This window comes from Schistocerca serialis, chromosome 5 (assembly GCF_023864345.2).
Source record: "Schistocerca serialis cubense isolate TAMUIC-IGC-003099 chromosome 5, iqSchSeri2.2, whole genome shotgun sequence".
NCBI classification, from domain to species: domain Eukaryota; kingdom Metazoa; phylum Arthropoda; class Insecta; order Orthoptera; family Acrididae; genus Schistocerca; species Schistocerca serialis.
The window spans coordinates 545,245,085-545,270,753 of NC_064642.1; the positions used below are offsets into that span (position 1 = coordinate 545,245,085).

At 44.5% G+C, this 25,669-nt stretch overlaps 1 protein-coding gene across 1 annotated transcript in view; it reads left to right on the forward strand.

The window, feature by feature from the left end:
* LOC126482073 (uncharacterized) overlaps positions 1 to 25,669 on the forward strand; it is a 193,726-nt gene that overhangs the window by 131,772 nt on the left and 36,285 nt on the right. The window lies entirely within an intron of this gene.

Below are 25,669 nucleotides of genomic sequence, written 5' to 3' on the forward strand. Positions count from 1 at the left end.
AGACGTTATTCAAAACAGGCACATGAATCATAGAACATCGTTTTATTAATCAGTGCAATCACATAATGAAAGCTCAATAAAAATTTAAATAAGCTCCTGACTGCAATGAAACGTATAATATTATTTACACAAAGTGCTTTTTATACAAGGGCAGTGCTGGTAAATACATGCAGACATTGATAGTTACTTCATTACGCACCATAGTGGGACTGATTTTAATGAACAGGACAAAACAACCAGATTGCAACACAGTTTCAAGGGAACATCGTCTGTTTTACGCTGAAGCATTGTGTCTCATGGGGTGGTTTATGTTCACAGACATTCCTGGTTCTATCGGAAGCTGCAGAAACAATACGACGTGTTACGAACGTAGACTCCGTGAAGTAGCTGCAATCGGTGCTTCCGCTCCCGTGATAATGAGCGAGCTGCCTATCATTCTATGAAAATTTGGGGTAGCAATCGGGTGACGTTGACATCTTGCCACGATATTTCGGCTACAACCGTTTAGCTATCTTCAGCTGACGGCTTTACACAGGGGACTGCTCGTGCATGTCGCTAAGATTAAACCAAATGGCCGGCCGGTGTGGCCGTGCAGTGCGGTTCTAGGCGCTTCAGTCTGGAACCGCGTGACCGCTACGGTCGCAGGTTCGAATCTTGCCTCGGGCATGGATGTGTGTGATGTCCTTATGTTAGTTAGGTTTAAGTAGTTCTAAGTTCTAGGGGACTGATGACCACAGATGTTAAGTCCCATAGTGCTCAGAGCCATTTGAACCATTTTTTTAAAACCAAAAATAGGCGTAAATGTGCATGCACTTAAATTATTGCTGCATGAACGCCCTCTGTCGAGTTCACTTTTCCTGAGGCTCATAGGCGCTTGAGCAATGGTGATATTACTTTCCCTCTGTCGAATTGCAGGCGTGCGTAATTAACATTCAGCTGTCGAAATAATAAAATTAATTGACACTAGATGTATCGTTAGGCCTAAATTCCTATCTTTCATTTTGTATCCCGCCTGGTAGGCGGCGCGTGGGTCTGCTGCTATAAACTGAAGGGTAGACCTAATGTAGGAAGGGAGTAGGAGCAAGTGACGTAAAACTCTCTCGGTACTGCTCTTAGAAATGGTTTTACTATCTCAATACACAATAACTTGAATTCATGAACTTAACTTTGGCTGAGACGAGCACGTAGGTGCGAAGCCGTACATCAGAACTCACAAAAGGTACACAAGCAAAATATGTAGTAGCTCGTCCACTATGAAATAGAAACAGTGTTGCTTGGTCGCCTACTCGGAATCAAATGGGCTGAATCTGGAGCCCGCTCGTAGAGCGCTGTCGTCTGTGTCGTAGTGCCAACCTAACAGAGCGCACCTACGCTGTGGCATCGTAACTATCGATACCACAATTCTGAAGATATTGAGGATATCATTGTGGGACACAGTGAAACGCTCTGTTAACTCAAATGGGAATCCCAGGAGGGAAGATGATGTTCTATTCACGATAACTATTAAGAAAGTGTAGACAACCGGCATTTGTAAGAGACTGCAGAACGATCCTGTCACCAACGTACATTTCGCGTAAGGACCGGAAAGACAATATGAAAATAACTGTAAGCTGTAATCCGTTCTAAGTCATGAAGAAAAAAAGAATGCTAGGTCGCATAATAGATGTCATTAATGTACTGAATGTCTCACGCACAAACGCTGCAGTGTCCTCTACTTACAGGACCCAGCCCATCACGGCCCCCACACTCGTTGCCCCCTAGGTGCCTAACGCTCGCCTGTGGGGTGGCACTTGACGAGGACGTAGACGATACGAATCCTGGTACTGCAAGTAGTTATCACCACTAGCGTTAGACCATCAAGGGGAGGAGAAATAGTCGCAAGTTCCTGACTAACAGACTTACAGGTAAGATCCTGGGTTAAATTCTAAACCTCTGTGCAGTGTCTCATGCAGAAAGGGCATGTGACGTGGTTGATGGCGATCCGTCAGTCGAATGGGGACGCAAAGCTCTCAGATTTCTTTCGTGATACTCGAGTGGAGAAGGCTCTGTGTCGGTACCGGGTTTCACTCCATCCGTCTCTCATCATTACACAGCACAAAAATGATACCGCACTGTACACACACCCATTTTAGTCACCTACATTCGAGAGATACAGTTAAGAACACAATTTTGCTTAGCCCTGCGTCCCCAACTTCCAGGTTTGCCTGTTGTAGTCGCGCTACCGAATGACAACCAAAGAGACCCCCAGCCGGCCGCTGTGGCCGAGCGGTTCTAGGCGCTTCAGTCCGGAACCAGGCTGCTGCTACGGCCGCAGGTTCTAATCCTGCCTCGGGCATGGATGTGTGTGATGTCCTTAGGTTAGTTAGGTTTAAGTAGTCCTAAGTTCTAGGGGACTGATGACCCCAGATGTTCAGTCCCATAGTGCTCAGAGACATTTGAGCAATTTGAAATGGCACCCCAGACCATCACTCCTGGTTATCAGACCATATAGTGGGCGATAGACAGGTTGGCATCCCATCGCTGTCCATGACGTCTCCAGACACGTCTGTGGGTTGGAATCTCGTTGACGCCGGTAGAATTGTCTACAGTGATGAATCCCTCTTCGGATTGACCCCGATGACTAGTGATGATGTGTGTCGAGAGGCCCCGACAGTGGTGGGGTACCAACCTGACTGTCGCCTGCCATACGGCCTTAGAACAAGGAGAGATAAAGTGGGATAGCTGTGGATGTCATCGTTGGCAGCCTTTGGTACGTCGACGATATTCTAGTCACGTTTTGTTGCCCTTCATGGCAAGGCTTCGTGCGTCGACGATATTCTATTCACGTTTTGTTGCCCTTCATGGCAAGGCTTCCTGGGTTTGCATATCAGCAAGATAGTGCCCTCCCTCACACGGCGAGAGTTTCTACTGTTCGTCTTTTTGCTTGCTAAACCCTACTTTGACTAGCAAGGTCGACGGATCTCTCCCCAGTTGACAACTTTTGGAGCATTATGGGCAGGGCCCTCCAAGCAGCTCGGAATGTTGACGATCTAACGCACCAACTGAACAGAATATGGCACGATATCCCTCAGGAGAACATCCAACAACACTATGAATCAATGCCAAGTCGAATAACTGCCTGCGTAAGGGCCAGACGTGAGCCAACGTATGATTGAAGCTCTTTCTCACGAATAAATCATCCAATTTTTCTGAAATTGTAGTCATTTGTTGCTCTGTACATGTAAATCACGTCTACGGATTTCCACGCCGTTCGGTGCTTCGTGGTGCGTCGTTTCTTGTTCTATTTTTCTCTTTTTTTCTTCTTCTTTGTCGTCTTGCACAGATTTCAGGTCTATAAGCTACGATTCGTGTGGCACAGATGTGAAATGCACAGACATTTACGTGTACAAATTGGAGCGTATGGACCAGCCTCTATAGCATCAACTACATTCCCAGCCTACTGCCTTCTTTGTTATTAACAGCGCTAATACGGAAAGCATGGACCAGCCTCTATAGCATCAACTACATTCCCAGCCTACTGCCTTCTTTGTTATTAACGGCGCTAATACGGAAAGGCATATAAATATGACCCTGAGGAACTCTGTGGGCTGGATGGTCGTTGTTGCGCGGTCGTGCAAGATCACTGCCCGCCACGGGCGCCCGATGTTGCGGTACGGGGCAGCGGACCGTGGAAGCGGCGTCGACGTCAGCGATGTCGGCGGTCAGCGCGCCTCGGAGCCCGGCCGGCCTGCGGGAAACACTCGGCCACGGGCCGTGATTAGTGCGGTGTGCGCCTGCGGTCGGCGATCGCTGGCGCTACCTGCACCATCTATCTGTCCGGCTGCCCAAACAGCCTGTCACAGCCACACGAGAGCGCACACAGAACGGCGGCCGCAGCCGCACTAATCCATCTAACACCGCGGCGTTATGTGCTTTGCGCTCTGATGTAATACCGTTATCCAGGCACATAAATCAACAATCTCTGGCTGTACAGATTGAAAAGGTGGAATTCATTTCATGTGTTCTTTGTTCTCTGTGTCACACAAACATTCGTCTTGGTATCTGGACCCGTATTAGTGGGCATTAAAACTATGTGTGTCCACTCTTCTTCGTTATGACGAGTTGGACTCTGCTGTGGATAATTTCAATGTGGTGCCTGAATGTCTGTTGAGGAACGGCACCCCATTCTTCCAAGATAACAGTGTTAGACTCTCGAGTCTGCAACGAAGTCAACTTTCTACCTCATTCCAAAGGTGCTCCTTTGTGTTCAGGTTGTGACTGTGTGGAGGCCAGCCCACTTCAGGAATCTTGTGCATAAACGATCGCCTCACAGATGCTGCTATATGAAAGAGTTGGGTTGGGTTGATTTTTTTTTTTTGGGGGGGGGGGGGGGAAGAGACCAAACTGCGGGGTCATCGGTCTCATCAGATTAGGGAAGGATGGGGAAGGAAGTCGGCCGTGCCCTTTCAAAAGGAACCATCCCGGCATTTGCAGTGGCGCAGTGGTTAGACACTGGACTCGCATTCGGGAGGACGACGGTTCAATCCCGCGTCCGGCCATCCTGATTTAGGTTTTCCGTGATTTCCCTAAATCGCTCCAGGCAAATGCCGGGATGGTTCCTCTGAAAGGGCACGGCCGACTTCCTTCCCCATCCTTCCCTAATCCGATGAGACCGATGACCACGCTGTCTGGTCTCCTTCCCCAAACCAACCAACCAACCAACCAACCAACCAACCGGCATTTGCCTGAAGCGACTTAGGGAAATCACGGAAAACCTAAATCAGGATAGCCGGACGCGGGATTGAACCGTCATCCTCCCGAATGCGAGTCCAGTATATGAAAGACTACATTATCATGTTAATACAGTCATCGTCTCTGAACTGTTCCTCTACCGTACACAACTCTGTAAATTTTACCCATAACTTTACCCTAACCACGAAAAGCTCCCGCAAATCGTAACTCCACTTCCTCAGTATTTCACTGTTGGTACTACACATAATGGCTCGTAACATTGTCCAGGCATGACCCAAACTGAAACCCTCCCGTCGGATTGCCACAATTTAAAGCGTGATTCACCACTCCAGCTCACTCAACTGCACTCATCCACTGTCCACTTTACACCAACTCAAGCATCGCTTGGCATTTATTGACTACCAAAGTGTGTGGCTCTTGAGGAGCTGAGCGACGATTGCACCCAATTTTTTCACTCTCAGAGCACGTTCGTTGTGGTAGCTCGACTGCTGCTAGCATTTAGAACTCTTCCGCTGATATCATGCGACTTTTACAACTACCATCCGCAATGTTCAACGGTTCCTATCCGTTAGTACCCGAGGTTTAGCTGTGGTTATTACTCCGCGTTTTCACTTCAAAATTACACCAACAGTCGGGCAGCCTTAGAAAGCTTCAAATGTCCCTGACGCACGTGTAACTTAGGTGACTTTAGCCCGCCCTGTTGGCAGGAACGGGCGCCTGGTCCCTAGCACGATTACGCCCGGCGGGTTTGTGTCGAGGTCCGTGATCCGGCCAGTCTGTGGATGCTTTATAGACAGTTTTTGTAGTGTTGGCAGAAGAGCCATCACTTTTTCTAGAGGAGTCCGAAATGCACGCGTTTAATTACACGCTGACTAGCGTGAGGTGTGGAACAGGACAATATCTTGACGATTGTAAATAAAGTACGTAGATGATGTAATACTTAACTTTAATCCACAATTGTAGAACATCTCTCGTTACGGTACATTCTTCATAATATTAATTATCAATTGAATACGGCGCCTTGCTAGGTCGTAGCAAATGTAGCTGGAGGCTATGCTAACTATCGTCTCGGCAAATGAGAGCGTATTTGTCAGTGAACCATTGCTATGAACGTCGGCTGTACAACTGGGCGAGTGCTAGGACGTCTCTCTAGACCTGCCGTGTGGTGGCGCTCGGTCTGCAATTACTGACAGTGGCGACACGCGGGTCCGGCGTATACTAATGAACCGCGGCCGATTTAAAGGCTACCACCTATCAAGTGTGGTGTCTGGCGGTGACACCACAGTTTTCCATCTGCCTCGGCGAATGCGGGCTTGTTCCCCTCATTCCGCCTCAGTTACACTATGTCGGCCATTGCTGCGCAAACAAGTTCTCCACGGACGCGTACACTACCATTACTCTACCACGCAAACATAGGAATTACACTTGTCTGGTGTGAGACGTTCCCTGGGGGACTCCACCGAGGTCCTAACCGCGCAATAACCCTGGGTTCGGTCTGGGGCGGCGGAGGGGTGAAGTGGACTGCGGTAGTCACCGTGGGGTTGTGGGACCACTGCGGCTGCGGCGGGGACGGAACCTCTCCGTCGTTTCTAGGTGCCTGGTTAAAATATAGTACAATACATACAATGGTGACTTTCCGCCCCCTTTTGTACTGGCGGGTCCGCCTCTCGTAACGTCTAGTGGTCAGTCCCGCGTTTCGTAGGGGTGTCCAGATACTGTTGATCAGATATTGTACGTCAGTGTTTTCTAATAATTTTGTTCTTATACTTGTATTAAAGTAACTCTGGCGATTCAGCAAGTCGAGTGGTAGGGCCAGCCGCTACCCAATCGTAGCTTTTCCTCGACCGCCACGCCGCTCGTAGAATATGTATGTGCGGGGTGGCGCAGATAAAAGTAACCTGTTTAAGTATAAAGGAAATGCAGTGAAATTATAGAAACGAAGAGCTGAAACGGACTCACCATTTATTTACAATGAAAAATATATAAAAACAAGACGCTGCAACTGACCACCTGCAACATCAGCACACAGCTGTACACATCGAAGCATATTCAGATATATCGTCATAAACTTCGGATATCGATCGCGGCAACTTCACGACTCATGTGTTCTTTCATTTCCTGTATTGTGTGTAGCTCTGTTTCATAGACCTTGCTCTCCAGGTTTCCCCCAGGAAAATGATCAAGTGTTGTTAGATCCGGCGAACGTGGTGGCCATTAATGTTTGCTGACAATTAGTTTGTCAGTGAAGAGATCATCGACTCGTTCCAGGGATACTATAGACGTATGGCACGTTTCCGCATCGTGCTGGAAGAACCAGTATTATCTTTCAAATCCGGTGAGTTGAGGACAAAATGTATCAAAAATTTCCTTATATGCAACCGTGTTGAGGATAGTGTCAGAAAAAGTCGGTCGAATGATGCGCGTTTCTGTTACACCGTAACGAACGGTGATTTTTTTCATTGTGGTGTGTGGTTGCTGACACACAGTGTTAGGGTTTTTCGCTCTCCGTTGCCCAGCACCTTGTGTTCTGTGAATTTACGTGAACCGAAAGCTGACACCATGCTTCATCACTCCTGATGTAATGGCAACGGTCTAACAAAACAACATTAATGATATTCAAAAGTAGTGTGCACGTTTCTGATTGTCATCTTCCTGTAATTGCTGCACAGCCATCACACTATATGGCTTCAGATTAAGAGTTTTCAATATCCGCTTGCAGCTCTTCCTACTTACACGCGCCGGTTGGGCCAATTTACGTGTAGACTTCTGTGTGCTTTGAATAATCGTCCGGCGAACGTCTGCAATAGCTTCTGGTGTGCGAACTGAAGGAATTCTTGGTCGTTTTGCATTTTGCACAGATCCGAAAGTGCGCCAGTTTTTATTTAGAGTCTGTATTACTATCTATGCTGATAGTCCTCTATCCGGATACTTGACCCCGAAAATTTCGCGAGTTTTCTTAATCGAACCTATTTTCACAAATGCATATACAATTTCAATTCTTTCTTCTATCGAGAAAGTCGTTTTGAAGACAGCAAAGAGGAACGTCTAGCTTCACTGACGGAATAAACTGAAATTCTAACAGTAGGATTGTAACAATCGATTACTGCATAAAACTTTTCAGCGTTCTAGCTGTTTACTCTATTTAAGGAGTCGACATATTGCATTCGCATTCAAAGAAGAGGCGGGCTACTTTTAACTGTGCCACTCTGTATTTCCAACCACAGCAAATACAAACAATGTGAATGAAGCTGTATGCTAGTTAGATACACTGTGACAATTATTGAACTATATGAAATTAGATCGTCATAACTTCTGAACGGTTTGCCACAGGGCATGATGGGGGTTAGTATGCTGGTATGGTTTGGTTTAGCTACGAAGCCCACATTCATTTGGATGGGTTCATCAATAAGCAAAATTGGGGATTTGGGGGACTGACAATCCCCATTTCGCTATCGAGAAGTCTCTTCGCCCTCAACGGGTGACTGCGTGGTGTAAAATGTCCAGTCACGTAATAATCGGTGCGGTATTCCCTGATGCGGTGACTGCCGAACGGTAAGTGAAGGTTTTGGAACATGAGTTCATCTCCATTATACAAAGTGGCCCTGATTTCGACAAGATGTGGCTTATGCAAGACGGAACTCGACCACATCGAAGCGGAAGAGTGTTTAATGTCCTGCAGGAACACTTTGGGGACCGCATTCTGACTCTGGGGTACCCAGAGGACACTCCCATGGGCCTCGAAATGGCTCAAATGGCTCTGAGCACTATGGGACTTAACATCTGTCATCAGTCCCCTAGAACTTAGAACTACTTAAAACTTACTAACCTAAGGACATCACACACATCCATGCCCGGGGCAGGATTCGAACCTGTGACCGTAGGGGTAGCGCGGTTCCAGGCTGCAGCGCCTAGAACCGCTCGGCCACAAGGGCCCGTCATGGGCCTCGATTGGCCACCATATTCTCCGGATCTGACCACATGCGATTTCTTTTTGAGGGGCTGTAGAATGTTCGGGTTACAAGTAGTTAAAATGGTCTGTGCCGTATCCAAAAGAAGGTCTTCGTACCCTTCCTCGCCGAGAGAACTGTCAATGGTATTCCCTAACTCGATAAGCTGCAGCTGAGGCTAGCGCTTCAACTTGAAATTAACAGCAGGGATTTCATCTTTCAGCAAGGTAGCACCCCTCCACGTGTGTACGAGATTACGTGAATGAGTGGTCACCACGTCGCTGGGTAGGCCGTGTTGCGGCCACTAACATGGCGCTACTCGAGTGACCACCACGGTCATCGAAATTGACGCATTGCGATTTTTTTTGTGAGGTTACGTCAGGGATAGTATTTATGCTCCACCTCTACCACAGAGCCCTGAACGTCGCATAGCAGCACCTGATCTTGTCGTCACTTTTGATATGCTGGGTCGGGTATGGGCAGATTTTGACTGCTGTTCTGCGCCTGTTTTTCTGATGACGCTGTCCATACTGGAAAGCATCGTCATTGAATGATTGTAGAATGGTACAGGTTGACTTAGGCAGAACATCTATTTGGTGTGATGATTGACGACTTGTTCTAAGTGTAGAAAAACGCAATTTAGCGTAGGTGACTAGGAAAGACAATCCTGTAGTGTTCGAATAGAGTATTAATGGCGTGCTGCTTCACACATGCACGTAGATTAAACACCTAGGCATAACGCTGCAAAGCAGTATGAAATGAAACGAGCGCATAAGGAATGTAGTAAGGTATGCGTATGGTCGACTTGTGTTTACTGGGAGAAGTTTAGGAAAGTTTGGCTGATCTATGAAATAGAAAGCGTATAGACTACTTGTGCGACCCATTCTTACGTACTTCTCGAATGTCTGAGATCCCCTTTAGATTGGGTTACAGGAAATCACCGAAGCCATTCAGAGGAATGCTGCTAGACTTATTATCGGTGGGTTCAATCAACATGCGAGTATTAGGGAGATGCTTCGCGAACTCAGATGAGAATATCTGGAGGGAAGACATTCCCTTCTCGAATCACAACTGAGAATAGTTTAGAGAACAGGCATTTGCAGCTGACTGCAGCTGTCAACGTTTCCCGTGAGGACTTCAGAGACAGGATAAGGAAATTAGGGCTCATATGAAGGCATGTACGCAGTTGTTTTTCTTTCACTCCATTTGGGAGTCGAACAGGAAAAGAAACGATGGTACTGGTATATAGCATCTGCGCCATACACCTTACGATGGCTTGCGGAGTATGTATGAAGATGTAGATGAGGTATACGCTGTGTGGTGAAGGAAGGACACACAGAAAATTCATAAACGTTGTAAAAGAAGTTTTAGTTTGTCTTTTACTTACAGCGTTATTTGTTACGATGTTTCTGACAGTTTATCCATACTAATTGTTTAAAATGTTCCATAGACTTTATAATTACCCTTCCTGTAACTATATAGGGTGGCCCATTGATAGTGACCGGGCCAAATATCTCACGAAATAAGCATCAAAAGAAAAAACTAAAAATAACAATACTCGTCTAGCTTGAAGGGGGAAACCAGATGGCGCTATGGTTGGCCCGCTAGATGGCGCTGCCATGGGTCAAACGGATATCAACTGCGTTTTTTTAAAATAAGAACCCCCATTTTTTATTACATATTCGTGTAGTAGGTAAAGACATATGAATGTTATAGTTGGACCACTTTTTTTGCTTTGTGATAGATGGCGCTGTAATAGACACAAACACATGGCTCACAATTTTAGACCAACAGATGGTAACAGGTAAGTTTTTTAAATTGAAATACAGAACGTAGGTACGTTTGAATATTTTATTTCGGTTGTTCCATTATGGTACATGTACCTTTGTGAACTTATCATTTCAGAGAACGCATGCTGTTACAGCGTGATTACCTGTAAATACGACATTAATGCTCGAAATGATGTCCGTCAACCTCAATGCATTTGGCAATAGGTGTAACGACATTCCTCTCAACAGCGAGTAGGCGAGTAGTTCGCCTTCCGTAATGTTCGCACGTGCATTGACAATGCGCTGACGCATGTTGTCAGGCGTTGTCGGTGGATCACGATAGCAAATATCCTTCAACTTTCCCCACAGAAAGAAATCCGGGGACGTCAGATCCGGTGAACGTCCGAGCTATGGTATGGTGCTTAGACGACTAATCCACCTGTCATGAAATATGCTATTCAACACCGCTTCAACCGCAAGCGAGCTATGTGCCGGACATCCATCATGTTGGAAGTACATTGCCATTCTGTCATGCAGTGAAACTCCTTGTAGTAACATTGGTAGAACCTTACGTAGGAAATCAACATACATTGCACCATTTAGATTGCCATCGATACAATGGTGGCCAGTTATCCTTCCTCCCATAATGCCGCACCATACATTAACCCGCCAAGGTCGCTGATGTTCCACGTACCGCAGCCATCGCGGATTTTCCGTTGCCCAATAGTGCATATTATGCCGGTTTACGTTACCGCTGTTGGTGAGTGACGCTTCGTTGCTAAATAGAACGCGTGCAAAAAATCTGTCATCGTCCCGTAATTTCTCTTGTGCCCAGTGGCAGAACTGTACACGACGTTCGAAGTCGTCGCCATGCAATTCCTGGTGCATAGAAATATGATACGGGTGCAATCGATGTTGATGTAGCATTCTCAACCCCGACGTTTTTGAGATTCCCGATTCTCGCGCGATTTGTCTGCTACTAATGTACGGATTAGCCGCGACAGCATCTAAAACATCTACTTGGGTATCATCATTTGTTGCAGGTCATGGTTGACGTTTCGCATGTGGCTGAACACTTACTGTTTCCTTAAATAACGTAACTATCCGGCGAACGGTCCGGACACTTGAATGAATTCGTCCAGGATACCGAGCAGCATACATAGCACACGCCCGTTGGGCATTTTGATGACAATAGCCATACATCAACTCGATATCGACCTTTTCCGCAATTAGTAAACGGTCCATTTTAAGACGGGTAATGTATCACGAAGCAAATACCGTCCGCACTGGCGAAATGTTACGTGATACTACGTACTTATACGTTTGTGACTATTACAGCGCCATCCATCACAAAGCGAAAAAAGTGGTCCAACTAAAACATTAATATTTCTTTACGTGCAACACGAATATGTAATAAAAATGGAGGTTCCTATTTAAAAAACGCAGTTGATATCCGTTTTTTACTTATGGCAGCGCCATCTAGCAGGCCAACCATAGCGCCATCTTCAAGCTAGACAAGTTTCGTCTTTGTAGTTTTTTCGTTTGACGCTTATTACGTGAGATATATGGCCCGGTCACGATCAATTGACCACCCTGTAGTTGTAGCAGTCTACCATCTTTTCCCATAATATAATTTAAGGAAAAAGTTAACTAACGATTTAATATTGGTTTTTTATGTTCCTACTTTCCTTTTTCCACTGATATTTTAAACCACGAGTCCTGGAGTCCGATTTTTCTGCAGACTGCATCTGGCAACACTTGTCCACAGAGCGCCTGACAGTACAGTGTTCAACCATATCGCTGCGTCGCTCTACCACAGCCACGGGGATGCTGGAGGTCAAGCCCACGGACGAATCAGCAGGGAGCCAGGCGAATGGAGTTCTCGTGTTCATTTGCGCTACCGGACAGCGCCACGTGTCCTGGTTACTGGTGGCTCTCACACCTACGAGCGATTACGACGCAGTTGAATGAAGAACGCACATATCGCTGTTCGACATAATTCCACCGGCACTAGCCGAATTTGCACGTCGAGTTGCTACACAGAATCTCTAGCGCTCTACACCTACGAGGGTAATCCCAAAAGTAAGGTCTCCAATTTCTTTTATAAGCACATAGACCTGTTTATTTCTACAATGGTTTGCATGAGTTTACAGCTTGAACATTTAGCTATTTTTCAACATAATCACCATTTCTGTCGATGGATTTTTGTAGACGCTGTGACAGTTTTTGTATGCATGTCATACTAGCTCGCCCCCATGCTGTTCAGAAAGTTATGAACCTCTTCTTTCACCTCGTTGTCGGAGCTGAATCGTTTTCCAGCCAAATGTTCTTTTAACCTAGGGAACAGGTGATAGTTACTGGGCGCCAAGTCAGGACTATAGGGTGGGTTGGTGAATATGTTCCACTGAAACTGTTGCAGGAGAGCAAGAGTTTGCCGAGCGATGTGTGGGCGACCGAGGTCATGAAGAATGTGTACGCCCTTGTTCAACATTCCTCTTCTCCGGTTCTGAATTGCCCGTTTGAGTTTTTTTCAGAGTCCCACAGTACCTTTCAGCGCTAATTGTGGTCCCAGCGATTCAGCTCCGACTACGAGGTGAAATAAGAGGTTCATAACTTTCTGAACAGCATGGCGGAGAGCTGGTATGACATGGGCATACAAAAACTGCCACAGCGTCCACAAAAATGCATCGACAGAAATGGTGATTATGTCGAAAAATAGCTAAATGTTCAAGCTGTTAACTGATGTAAACCAGTGTAGAAATAAACAGGTGTATGTACTTATAGAAACCTTACTTTTGGGATTACCCGCGTACTGCCTACAGAATAGAAATCCTCATACGCCTCTTTACTTTGCACAGTTGGGCAATTAATCCAGGGCGGACGCACATTTACTTTCGACTTCCAGCGGGAATCTAAAATTAGCGAGCATGGTGGTCATGAACGGGTACTGCGGATAGGTTGCGCTAGGTGGGAGTGCGAGTCTGCCAGGAGGGTGGCGAGATAGTCCGCGCATTTACGATAAACACTATGTCGGGGTGGCGAAGTGGTTAACTCAACTGTCTAGTAAGTAGGAGATCCCGTATTCGAGTCCCGGTTCGGCACACATTTTCACTCGTTGCCTCCGATGCGCAACGTCCAGATGCAGCTCATACTATCAGTTCCTTCCCTTTCCCTTCCTTTGTCCCTCCTTCACCTTCCATTTACATAAAATAAACAGTTTTTCTTATTAGTATTCCAGCTTTGAAGCCGACAAAAAGCTTTATTGACAGTATTGAATTATTTTGTTTTATTTTATTTGTAAGCTACAGCTGATTCGAGTGGACACTGTTGGAGGGCGTTTAGTGGCTTGCGTTTGGCTGCACGAACGTTCAAAACAATGATAGAGATAATTAGTTTAGGAATCGCTTTGGTAAGGCTCCATCTCGTAAAGGAATCCAAGAAAATTACTTTTGTTTCAAGTGATGTCAAAGACAGACTGAGTAATGGAAGTAGAAAACGCGAGAGGAAACGCTGTCGCTCAACCATCTCACTAGTCTCCAGTGAAATAAATTCTAAAAACAGCAGCTGACCTGTGAATATCGCGATTAGCAATACATGACCGCTTTAAAAAATTATTTGAAGATGAAAGGATTTAGTCCGAAGTTTATGAGTGAATGACAGTGTGTTGCAGATTGTCATGGTTTGTTGGCACAATTTCCAAATTGCTTGTCTCGTTCAAGAGTGTCATATTCTGATAAAAATGTGGTATACAACAGTTTGCAACACGAGAAATGTGTTTTTCTAATCTAATAAAATCCCTATAATGTATAAGATTCGAAAACGAACTTGGGATACCATTAAGATACCTGTGTGGTCATTTTTTTTTTAAAGGATGGGGAGAGTGTTTTACCTTGGTACATTTTTCAGACATCCGCCTCTAGCTGGCCCTGCAATAGAGTTTAATATACACTGAGGTGACATAAGTCATGGAATACCTCCTGATATCGTGTCGGACCTTCTTTCACCCGGCATAGTGCAGCAACTCGACGCGGCATGGAGTCAACAAGTCGATGCAAGTCCCCTGCAGAACTACTGACGGCCTTCACTTAACGACCGAGGGCAGCGGCATTTGCATAGTGTTATCAGCGCCAACAGGGAAGCAACACTGTGGGAAATAATCGCAGGTATCGATGTGGGGCTATGACGAAGATGTCCTTCAGGGAAGTGCGGCGAAATTTGTCGTTAATGAACTATGTGCATTTGCTAACAGCACGACATCGCCAGTAGCGCCTCTCCTGTGCTCGTGAAATTCTGAAAGTTGTTGTTGTTGTGGTCTTCAGTCCTGCGACTGGTTTGATGCAGCTCTCCATGCTACTCTATCCTGTGCAAGCTGCTTCATCTCCCAGTACGTAATGCAGCCTACATCCTTCTTAATCTGCTTAGTGTCTCCCTCTACGATTTTTACCCTCCACGCTGCCCTCCAATACTAAATTGGTGATCCCTTGATGCCTCAGAGACATGTCCTGCCAACCGATCCTTTCTTCTAGTCAAGTTGTGCCACAAACTCCTCTTCTCCCCAATTCTGTTTAATAACTCCTCATTAATTATGTGATCTACCCATCTAATCTTCAGCATTCTTCTGTAACACCACATTTAGAAAGATTCTATTCTCTTCTTGTCCAAACTATTTATCGTCCATGTTTCACTTCCATACATGGCTACACTCCATACAAATATTTTCAGAAACGACTTACTGACATTTAAATCTATACTCGATATTAAAATGTCTACATTTTATATCCTCTCTACTTCGACCATGATCAGTTATTTTGCTTCCCAAATAGCAAAACTCCTTTACTACTTTGTCTCATTTCCTAATCTAATTCCCCCAGCATCACCAGACTTAATTCGACTACATTCCATTATCCTCGTTTCGCTTTTGTTGATGTTCATCCTATATCCTCCTTTCAAGACACTGTCCATTCCGTTCAACTGCTCTTCCAAGTCCTTTGCTGCCTCTGACAGAATTACAATGTCACCGGCGAATCTCAAAGTTTTTATTTCTTTTCAATGGATTTTAATACCTATTCCGAATTTTTCTTTTATTTCCTTTATTGCCTGCTCAATATACAGATTGAATAACATCGGGGAGGGGCTACAACCCTGTCTCACTCCCTTCACAACCACTGCTTCTCTCTCATGTCCCTCGACCATTATAACTGCCATCTGGTTTCTGTACAAATTGTAAATAGCCTTTCGCTCCTTGTATTTTACCCCTGCCACCTTCAGAATTTGAAAGAGAGTATTCCAGTCAACATTGTCGAAAGCTTTCTCAAAGTCTACAAGTGCTAGAAACGTAGGTTTGCCTTTCCTTAATCTATCTTCTAAGATAAGTCGTGGACTCATTATTGCCTCACGTGTTCCAATATTTCTACGGAATTCTGAAGGTAGCAGGGGTAAAATACAAGGAGCGAACGGTTATTTACGACTTGTACCAGACGGCGTTATAAGAATCGAGGGGCATGCAAGGGAAACAGTGGTTGACACGAGAGTGAGGCAGGGTTATAGCATACCCCCAATGTCATTCAGTCTCTACACTGAGGAAGCAGTAATGGAAAACAAGGAACAAATTGATACTATAATTCTGTCAGAGACAGCGGAATGGACAGGGTCTTGAAAGGAGGATATAATATGAACATAAAAAATGTAAACGAGTCTAATGGTATGTAGTCGAATTAAATCAATCTATGGTGAGGGAATTAGACTAGGAAACTAGACACTAAAAACAGTAAATGAGTTTTGTTATTTGGGCAGTAAAATAACGATGATAACCGAAGTAGATGGGATATAATATGTAGACTGTCAATAGCAAGAAAATCGTTTCTTCAGAAGAGAAATTAACACGGAATATGAGGATAATTATCAGGAAGTCTTTTCTGGCGTCATTTGTCTGCTGTGTAGGCTTGTACGAAGGGGAAGCGTGTGAGGTAAGCTGTTCAGATAGTAGAAGCTTTAGAAATCTACATCTACATGGATACTCTGTAAATCACATTTAACTCCCTGGCAGTGGGTTCGTCGAACCACCTTCACAATTAACTCTTATTCCAATATCGTATAGCGCGTGGAAAGAACTTACACATATATCTTTCCGTACGAGCTCTGATTTCGCTTATTTTTTCGTGATAGTTTCTCCCTATAGGTCGGTGTCAACAAAACTTTTTCGCATTCGGAGGAGAAAGCTGGTGACTGGAATTTCGTGAGAAGATTTTGTCGCAACGAAAAACGCCTTTCTTTTAATGATGTCCAGCCCAAATTCTATATCATTGCAGTGACACTCTCTCCCATATTTCGCCATAATACGAAACGGGCCGCCCTTCTTTGAACTTTTCCTATGTACTTCGTCAGTCCTATTTGGTAAGGATCCCACACCGCGCAGCGGTATTCTAAAAGAGGACGGACAAGTGTAGTATAGGCAGTGTCCTTAGTAGATCTGCCAATAAAACGCAGTCTTTGGTTAGCCTTCCCCACAACATTTTCTGTGTGTTCTTTCCAAGTTAAGTTGTACCTAATTGTAACTACTAGTTATTTAGTTGAATTTACGACCTTTACATTGCTTTTCTTGTAATCGAAGTTTAACGGATTCCTTTTAGTACTCATGTGGATGACCTCACGCTTGTCGTTTTTAGTGTCAATTGTCAATTTTTGCACCATATAGATATCTCTTCTAACACGTTTCGCAATTTGTTTTGAACTTCTGATGACTTCATTAGTCTATAAAAGACAGCGTCATCTGCAAACAACCGAAGACGGCTGCTCACATTGTCTCCCAAATCGTTTATATAGATAAGGAACAGCAAAGGGCTTATAACACTACCTTGAGGAACGCCAGAAATCACTTTTGTTTTACTCGAGACTTCACTACGAACTGTGACCTCTCTGACAGAAAATCATAAATCCAGTCATATAACTCATACGTTATTCCATAAGCACGGAATTTCACTACAAGCCGCTTGTGTGGTACAGTGTCAGAAGTCTTCGGGAAATCCAGGAATCCGGAATCGATCTGAAATCCCTGTCAATAGCACTCAGCAATTCATGTGAATAAAGAGCTAGTTGTGTTTCACAGGAGCGATGTTTTCTAAACCCATGTTGACTCTGTGTCAATAGACTGGTTTCTTCGGGGTAATTCATAATGTTCGACCACAATGTATGTTCCACAATCCTGCTGCATATCGACGTTAACGATATGGGCCTGTAATTAAGTGGATTAATCCTACTACCTTTCCTGAATATTAATGTGAATGCTACAGAAGATTTCTGAAGATTAGATAGGTAAATCTCGTAAATAATGAGGAAGTATTACATACATTTTGGGAGAAGATAAATTTGTGGAATAACTCGAGTAAAAGCAGGGATCTGTTGACATTTTCTGAGACATCAAGGAACCACCATTTTAGTATCGAAAGGAAGTGTGTGTGTGTGTGTGTGTGTGTGTGTGTGTGTGTGTGTGTGTGTGTGTGCGTGTGTGTGTGTGTGTGTGTGTGTGTGTGGAGGGAGGGGGGAATTCTAGACGTAGACCAAGAGACGAATACCGTTAGCAGGATCAAGAGGACGTAGGTTGCAATAATTATTGAGGTATGAAGAAGCTTGCACGGAGTTGAGTAGCGTGCAGAGCCGCTTCAAACCAGTCTTCGGACTGAAGACCACAACAACAACGTGCTCTATCACAAACACTGGTACGGCCGCTGTGACCGAGCGGTTCTAGTCGCTTCAGTCCGAAACCGCGCTGCTGCTACGGTTGCAGGTTCGAATCCTGCCGCCGGCCTGGTGGCCGTGCGGTTCTAGGCGCTACAGTCTGGAATCGAACAGGTTCGAATCCTGCCTCGGGCATGGATGTGTGTGATGTCCTCAGGTTATTTAGGTTTAAGTCGTTCTAAGTCTAGGGGACAGATGACCTCAGATGTTAAGTCGCATAGTGCTTAGAGCCATTTGAACCATTTGAACAAACACTGGAATCCCCTAGACCACGGGCTTTAATCTTCGCTAGTGGATGAAAGGCAATGGTGTTGTTAAAATATTTTAAAATTCCCCGCATTTTAACTGGTACGCTCCCAGAATATGATAGGAAGGCAACTAATGTAGATTCATCTTCCTGTACTTTCCGCTGGAATACAGATTTTAGGCGTTAAGTTTTCTATGGTAAGCCTTCCACACCAGAAGCGGTACATACTCTTCGGACCAGCGTACTGAGCGCCCTAGTGCATTGGTACTCGTATATTGGGTGACAGTTGGACGCATGTTGATTCCGATCAGTATGTGTAAGTTTTCGGCATATGCTATGTCCGACCGCCATAATTCCGTTGGTAGACGAGAACATCCATGAACTGGAGTTTTCTGTCAATAGGCACTTCCATTATAAACTCCATGTGGCCGAACTAAAAGGATTTCGTCAACATAGCTCCAGGAACGTGTTGGTTTTAAGGTTATTGTCCTAAGTACTCTGTCCCGAAAGCCCTCCGTAAATAAGTTAGTAACTATGATAAGTGGCTACCCATAGCCACTCCACCACTTTGTTCACAAAGCTTGTCATTAACTAAAGAGTATGTTGACGTAAGCATGTGACGACGGGTTGTTTCACGCATGACGTAAGCGCCGCTTGGTGTAGTGCGGGGAACCGTTACTCCCACAGGGTGACTGCGACTGTCTTTTACAAATCGGCCCGTGACATTTCGGGTTTAGGCGAAAAGAAAATAAACGACTCGGGAGTGATCTTGGAAAGAAGTCTGCGAAATACGTTGCTCCGTTTCGCTCTTCAGATTAGCGTCTCAGTAGGATCCCATGGAATCGCCCTCATCTCTACGACACTTTATTACTTATACAGAACAAAATCGAGGTCTAAAAGTAATCCTGACGAAGTAGAAATGGCGCAACTCGTAGCAGAACAAGCGTTTTTACACTCTGAGGAAAAAGAGACAGCGACACCAAGTAGCAATAACAGCGCAACACCGCCACATTCAAATGGCGTTGCAGACGATCAGCAAACCGGTGCTTAAAAGTTTATTCATGTAGAAATTTTAGAGTCGACCTTCTCGGTGACGGCTGCATCATGTTTGACTTCGACCAATGTAAATTACAGAAGTTTCTGTAATCCGTATTGTTCCGTCTTTGTTTTAAAAATACTGGCCCCCTATTATATTGTACACTGGTGCCCAAAATTAAAGCAACAAACAGAAATTTTGCAAAGTTGTGTTTACTTTGCCACATAACAGTATAAACAGGTGATAGAGAAGTATAAACAATTTTAAAAATATGTAGAACGTAAAAAACTGAAACATGCATAACGGTAGACAAATATGTTCTTCGTTTTTAGCCAACTTAACAGATTTAGACACACATTCCGACAACTTATTAATGTGCTCAGTATGGGGTGCGACCACCTCTGGCAGCAGTACAGGCCTGACAACGATGGGGCATGCTGTAAATGGTATCATCAATCCCACGTTGAGACAATTACGCCCACTCTTCTCGCAAGTCTTGCGGAGTGGTTGGTGGATGCTAACGTGAGATCCCTAAGTGCATCCCAGACATGCTCTATGGGATTCAAATCGGGAGAGCGAGCAGGCCACGCCATGCATGCAAATTCTTCCTTTTGCAAGAAGCTATCAACCACCCTTGCTTTGTGAGGTCGAGCATTATCGATTCGACGGTACAACTTCATGAAGAGGTGTTCGAGTGGTCAACACAATCCCTGCTGACACCAGTTAGGGACCCTCCTCGATATCGGTCTCTTTCCGCAATATTTGGTTCCCGAAATAGTGTTTCACGTCCCCTCCAGATGCGAATCTGTCGAGAACCACTCTCCAGACCAAATGGAGACTCGTCTGCGAAAAGAACATTGGTCACTGTTCGACTGCCCACATAGCTTGTTGACGGTTCCACACTAGACATTTCCTTCTGTGAAGCTTCAGAGGTACCTATACAGCAAGTCTCCGACAATAAAGGGCACTCTGCAGAAGCCTCCTGTACACAGCTTACTTCGATAAAACACGCCCAGTGGATGCTGTGAAGTCAGATGCCGGTTTTTGTGCAGTACTAAGGCAGTACCACCGTCCAATTATAGCCAAATAACGGTCCTCTCTTTCTGATGTCACATGTGGTCGGCCCTGCCTCTGTTAACTGTCGCCACATCCGGAAGACAACAGAACGATTCACGTTTAGCCATCGGGTCACATCAGTTTGCGAGTCCTGCTTCCAACCTTCCTACGTCTCTCCACCACAGAGATTCTGGTAAGCGTCTTCAATGTGCATTACAGCACCGTTTATGACTGTATACACAGGGATTGTGAATTCTGACTACCCAGAAAACGCTATGTCGTTTGGTAGGTGCCTGACGTCATCGTTGGTGTGGGTGTAGGTTGACCAGAATGCTATCTTCGTGCGAACATCTGTTTACAGTTCGTATGATTGTATCGTGAATTAGACACAGCACTGGGAAATCGCCGTTTGTGGCTTTAATTTTGGACACCAGCGTATACAGGGTGTTACAAAAAGGTACGGCCAAACTTTCAGGAAACATTCCTCACACACAAATAAAGAAAAGATGTTATGTGGACATGTGTCCGGAAACGCTTAATTTCCATGTTAGAGCTCATTTTAGTTTCGTTCTTCCACCTACGCTCAATGGACCACGTTATCATGATTTCATACGGGATACTCTACCTGTGCTGCTAGAACATGTGCCTTTACAAGTACGACACAACAAGTGGTTCATGCACGATGGAGCTCCTGCACATTTCAGTCGAAGTGTTCGTACGCTTCTCAACAACAGATTCAGTGACCGATGGATTGGTAGAGGCGAACAATGCCATGGCCTCCACGCTCTCCTGACCTCAACCCTCTTGACTTTCATTTATGGGGGCATTTGAAAGCTCTTGTCTACGCAACCCCGGTACCAAATGTAGAGACTCTTCGTGCTCGTATTGTGGACGGCTGTGATACAATACGCCATTCTCCAGGGCTGCATCAGCGCATCAGGGATTCCATGCGACGGAGGGTGGATGCATGTGTCCTCGCTAACGAAGGACATTTTGAACATTTCCTGTAACAAAGTGTTTGAAGCCACGCTGGTACGTTCTGTTGCTGTGTGTTTCCATTCCATGATTAATGTGATTTGAAGAGAAGTAATAAAATGAGCTCTAACATGGAAAGTAAGCGTTTCCGGACACATGTCCACATAACATATTTTCTTTCTTTGTGTGTGAGGAATGTTTCCTTAAAGTTTGGCCGTACCTTTTTGTAACACCCTGTATAGTGCACTTCTTCATATTTAATTTGAAGTCCAATTTTTTTTTTTTTAAAAAAAGTGTCTAAGTGTTAGAATTTGATAGCATAAGGGTGAGTGATTCGTCATGGGCTGTCGATACATGCAGCTTAAAATTTAGTCGTTAATTTAAGCTCTACTAATTGCAGTGCAGATCTCAGCTGTTTGACAAAAATGAAATAAAATAACAATGGTTTCCTCTGGAATTCTGTCTAATTTTCCTAGGCAGGCAACGAAGCAAATTTCCTTGCGCATTTTACAGGATGAGTTAGGAGGAAAGGTACATGCTCTGAGGGGTGATAGCATTAATGTTTCCGAACAAAAAACTTCATATGGACATATGCATTATTCCGAATGGATTGAAAGATAGAACACGTTTAATTGTTATTTATTTTCTATGTTATGCAGACATTGTCGTTGTATACAATGTACCACAATATTGAAGAAGAAGTTGAGACGAACAGTTTGATGCAGGACACTTGTGCCGTATCAAGTTGGAAAACTACCTCAAACTGGGCTACAAAAATTACGTAAGCTACAGCGCATGCGCGTCGCGTCGTGTTCGTACGCTTCTCAACAACAGATTCAGTGACCGATGGATTGGTAGAGGCGGACCAATTCCATGGCCTCCACGCTCTCCTGACCTCAACCCTCTTGACTTTCATTTATGGGGGCATTTGAAAGCTCTTGTCTACGCAACCCAGGTACCAAATGTCGTGCTCGTATTGTGGACGGCTGTGATACAATACGCCATTCTCCAGGGCTGCAACAGCGCATCAGGGATTCCATGCGACGGAGGGTGGATGCATGTATCCTCGCTAACGGAGGACATTTTGAACATTTCCTGTATAACAAGGTTTTGAAGTCACACTGGTACGTTCTGTTGCTGTGTGTTTCCATTCCATGATTGATGTGATTTGAAGAGAAGTAATAAAATGAGCTCTAACATGGAAAGTAAGCGTTTCCGGACACATGCCCACATAACATATTTTCTTTCTTTGTGTGTGAGGAATGTTTCCTGAAAGTTTGGCCGTATCTTTTTATAACATCATATATAAATAGAGGAAAATACAAATTTTTCGCGTGCGTAACAGTGCAGACAAGAATTTCATTTCTTAGGCATGCTAGTTCGGAGTTTGTCTCAACGCTTTAGGAAGTTCCATCCTTCCCCTTGCGAGTTAAATTAATACCAGAATCAGAACTGATGTCACTAGAACAGCGATAATCTTTTATACAAGGGTACAGTAATTGACAAAACAGGCCAAGTCACGCGAGGTTGGATTCACACAGAGTCAAGATTCTAAATTAATTCAGTACGGTGGAAGAAACTAATTGTGTAGCGGAAGTGGCTGCTACGATGCCTGACATGCAATACGTTACGCCGAGCGCACCAGCAAAAGCGTGTATTTAACGGTGAGTACAGCGAGAAACTAAAATGGAACAAGAGGAGCCAAACATCAAGAAACAGGAAATCCAATGGGTTGTTTATGCAAAGGGGGTGGAGAACGTCTCCGTGCTGTGAACGGAAATTATTCGGAATGCCACAAGCAAAAAGCAAATTAAACGGGAAACAGCTCGACGCAACGACAGATAAAGGACACAGGGCCAGCAGGGGAGACATATAGCTTATTTCTGCACACCAGGCGACTCAATCTCGACAACGTGCTTGGCTTGGAGCCAGAATTTTGATACTGGCATGCTGGCGTTTCGTAAGAACGGCAACTTGGGTTCAACGACTTGTAAATAATTTTCTTTGCCGTAGGCTGTGCAGAGTTATGAAACAATGAACAAAAAATATAAACATCGTTCTTCATCTAAGTGAAAATTTATTAAAATGGGAATATTGGGAATATGTAAAAAACTGATCCCGTTACGATGTGCTGCGCAGCAGTCAAAGCGAAGCTGTATTTGCTCACAACATTGTGAAAGAAGGAAGGAAAGTAATGTGGTTTCGGTAATTCTGTTCAGACTGTTACTCACTTCAAGTCTCGCTTTCGTTTGTACTCTAGGCTGAAGATAGTCTTCTCGATAACCTGGACATAAGTGGCTTATTAGCAAATGGGCTTTTACATCTTTACACTTCTCGAATGATTGCCCTGCTGCTGTTGCCAGTAGAAGACTAGGAAAAATATGTTTATTTCGACATCTGCGGATTTGAAATGTGCCGGCCGGTGTGGCCGTGCGTTTTTAGGCGCTTCAGTCTGAAACTGCGTGGCCGCTACGGTCGCAGGTTCGAATCCTGCCTCGGGCATGGATGTGTGATGTCCTTAGGTTAGTTAGGTTTAAGTAGTTCTAAGTTCTAGAGGACTGATGACCACAGATGTTGTTCCATAGTGCTCAGAGCCATTTGAACCATTTAGCCATTGATTTGAAATGTAGGACAGAAATTATTGATCCAGTGACGTTGTAAGTCGTGTGTTTTGATGAGAAATGAACTACTCGCATGAGCAGACGCCGTCTACTTTTAAGCTATGCTTAAGTATTAAACTTCAACCCCCAGGAGGTACCGGAATCTTAAGCTGAACGGTAATGCTTAAAAGAATAGTCTCTCTCTCTCTCTCTCTCTCTCACTCTCTCTATCTCTCTATGTCTCTCTCTCTCTCTCTCTCTCTCTCTCTCTCTCTCTCTCTCTCTCTCTCTCTCTCTCACACACACACACACACACATACACACAAGCACATTTACATAACTTAAGCACGCCACTTACGTAACGTAAGCGCAGCTGGAAGTGGCTTTTGCATAGCTATCATTTGACCATTGAGCAGCAAATAATCATGCATCAATAAACTGACCAAATTTTAAGTAAGTTGTGCTTTCGGTTCACAGCGTTCACAGTGCCCATGAGGAAGTTAGCTCAAGTACATATTACGACTGATTCTCAGAATTAAAAAATAAACTGGACCACCAAAATCAACAAATAATTTATGATTGGCATTTCCATTTAGTATCTCTGTAAAGTACCAGATCACTTCGCAGCACACTCATCAAGCTCCGATCGCCGTAACTGCAAATATCGATCTACCTTTCGGCATCTGAAATCTAATTTCGTAGAAGGAGAAAATACTTATTTACAGTGTTTTGTTGGTGGAAATTTATTTAAGTGAGTGGCCTCTGATGCTTAAGAATATTTACGGACCGTGATCATAATCAATAAGTTAAATCAATATGATGATCGAACAGCATGATACTGTATGACGTACAAGTAACAAAAAAATGACTTGGATCAAGGGGAAATAAAGCAGAAGGAAGTTCGTCAATAAACAAATACACTGAGGTGACACAAGTTAACAAATAGCGATCTACACGTATACAAATCATTGTATAGGTATAAATGGGCAGTGCATTGGCGGAGATGTAATTTCTACTCCGGTGATTCATGTGAGAAGGTGTCCAACGTGATTATGAGCGCACGACGGGAATTAATCGATTTTATAGATCTAAATCTACATCTATATCTACATGGATACTCTGCAAATCACATTTAAGTGCCTGGCAGAGGGTTCATCGAACCACCTTCATAATTCTCTATTATTCCAATCTTGTATAGCGCGCGGAAAGAATGAACACCTATATCGTTCCGTACGAGATCTGATTTCCCTTATTTTATCGTGGTGATCGATTCTCCCTGAGTAGGTCGATGTCAAAAAAATATTCTCAGATTCGGAGGAGAAAGTTGGTGATTGGAATTTCGTGAGAAGATTCCGTCGCAACGTTAAACGCCTTTCTTTTAACGGTTTGCATCCCAAATCCTGTATCATTTCTGTGACACTCTCTCCCATATTTCGCCATAACACAAAACGTGCTGCCTTTCTTTGAACTTTTTCGATGTACTCCGTCAGTCCTATATGGCAAGGATCCCGCACCGCGCAGCAGTATTCTAAAATAGGACGGACAAGCGTAGTGTAGGCAGTCTCCTTAGTAGG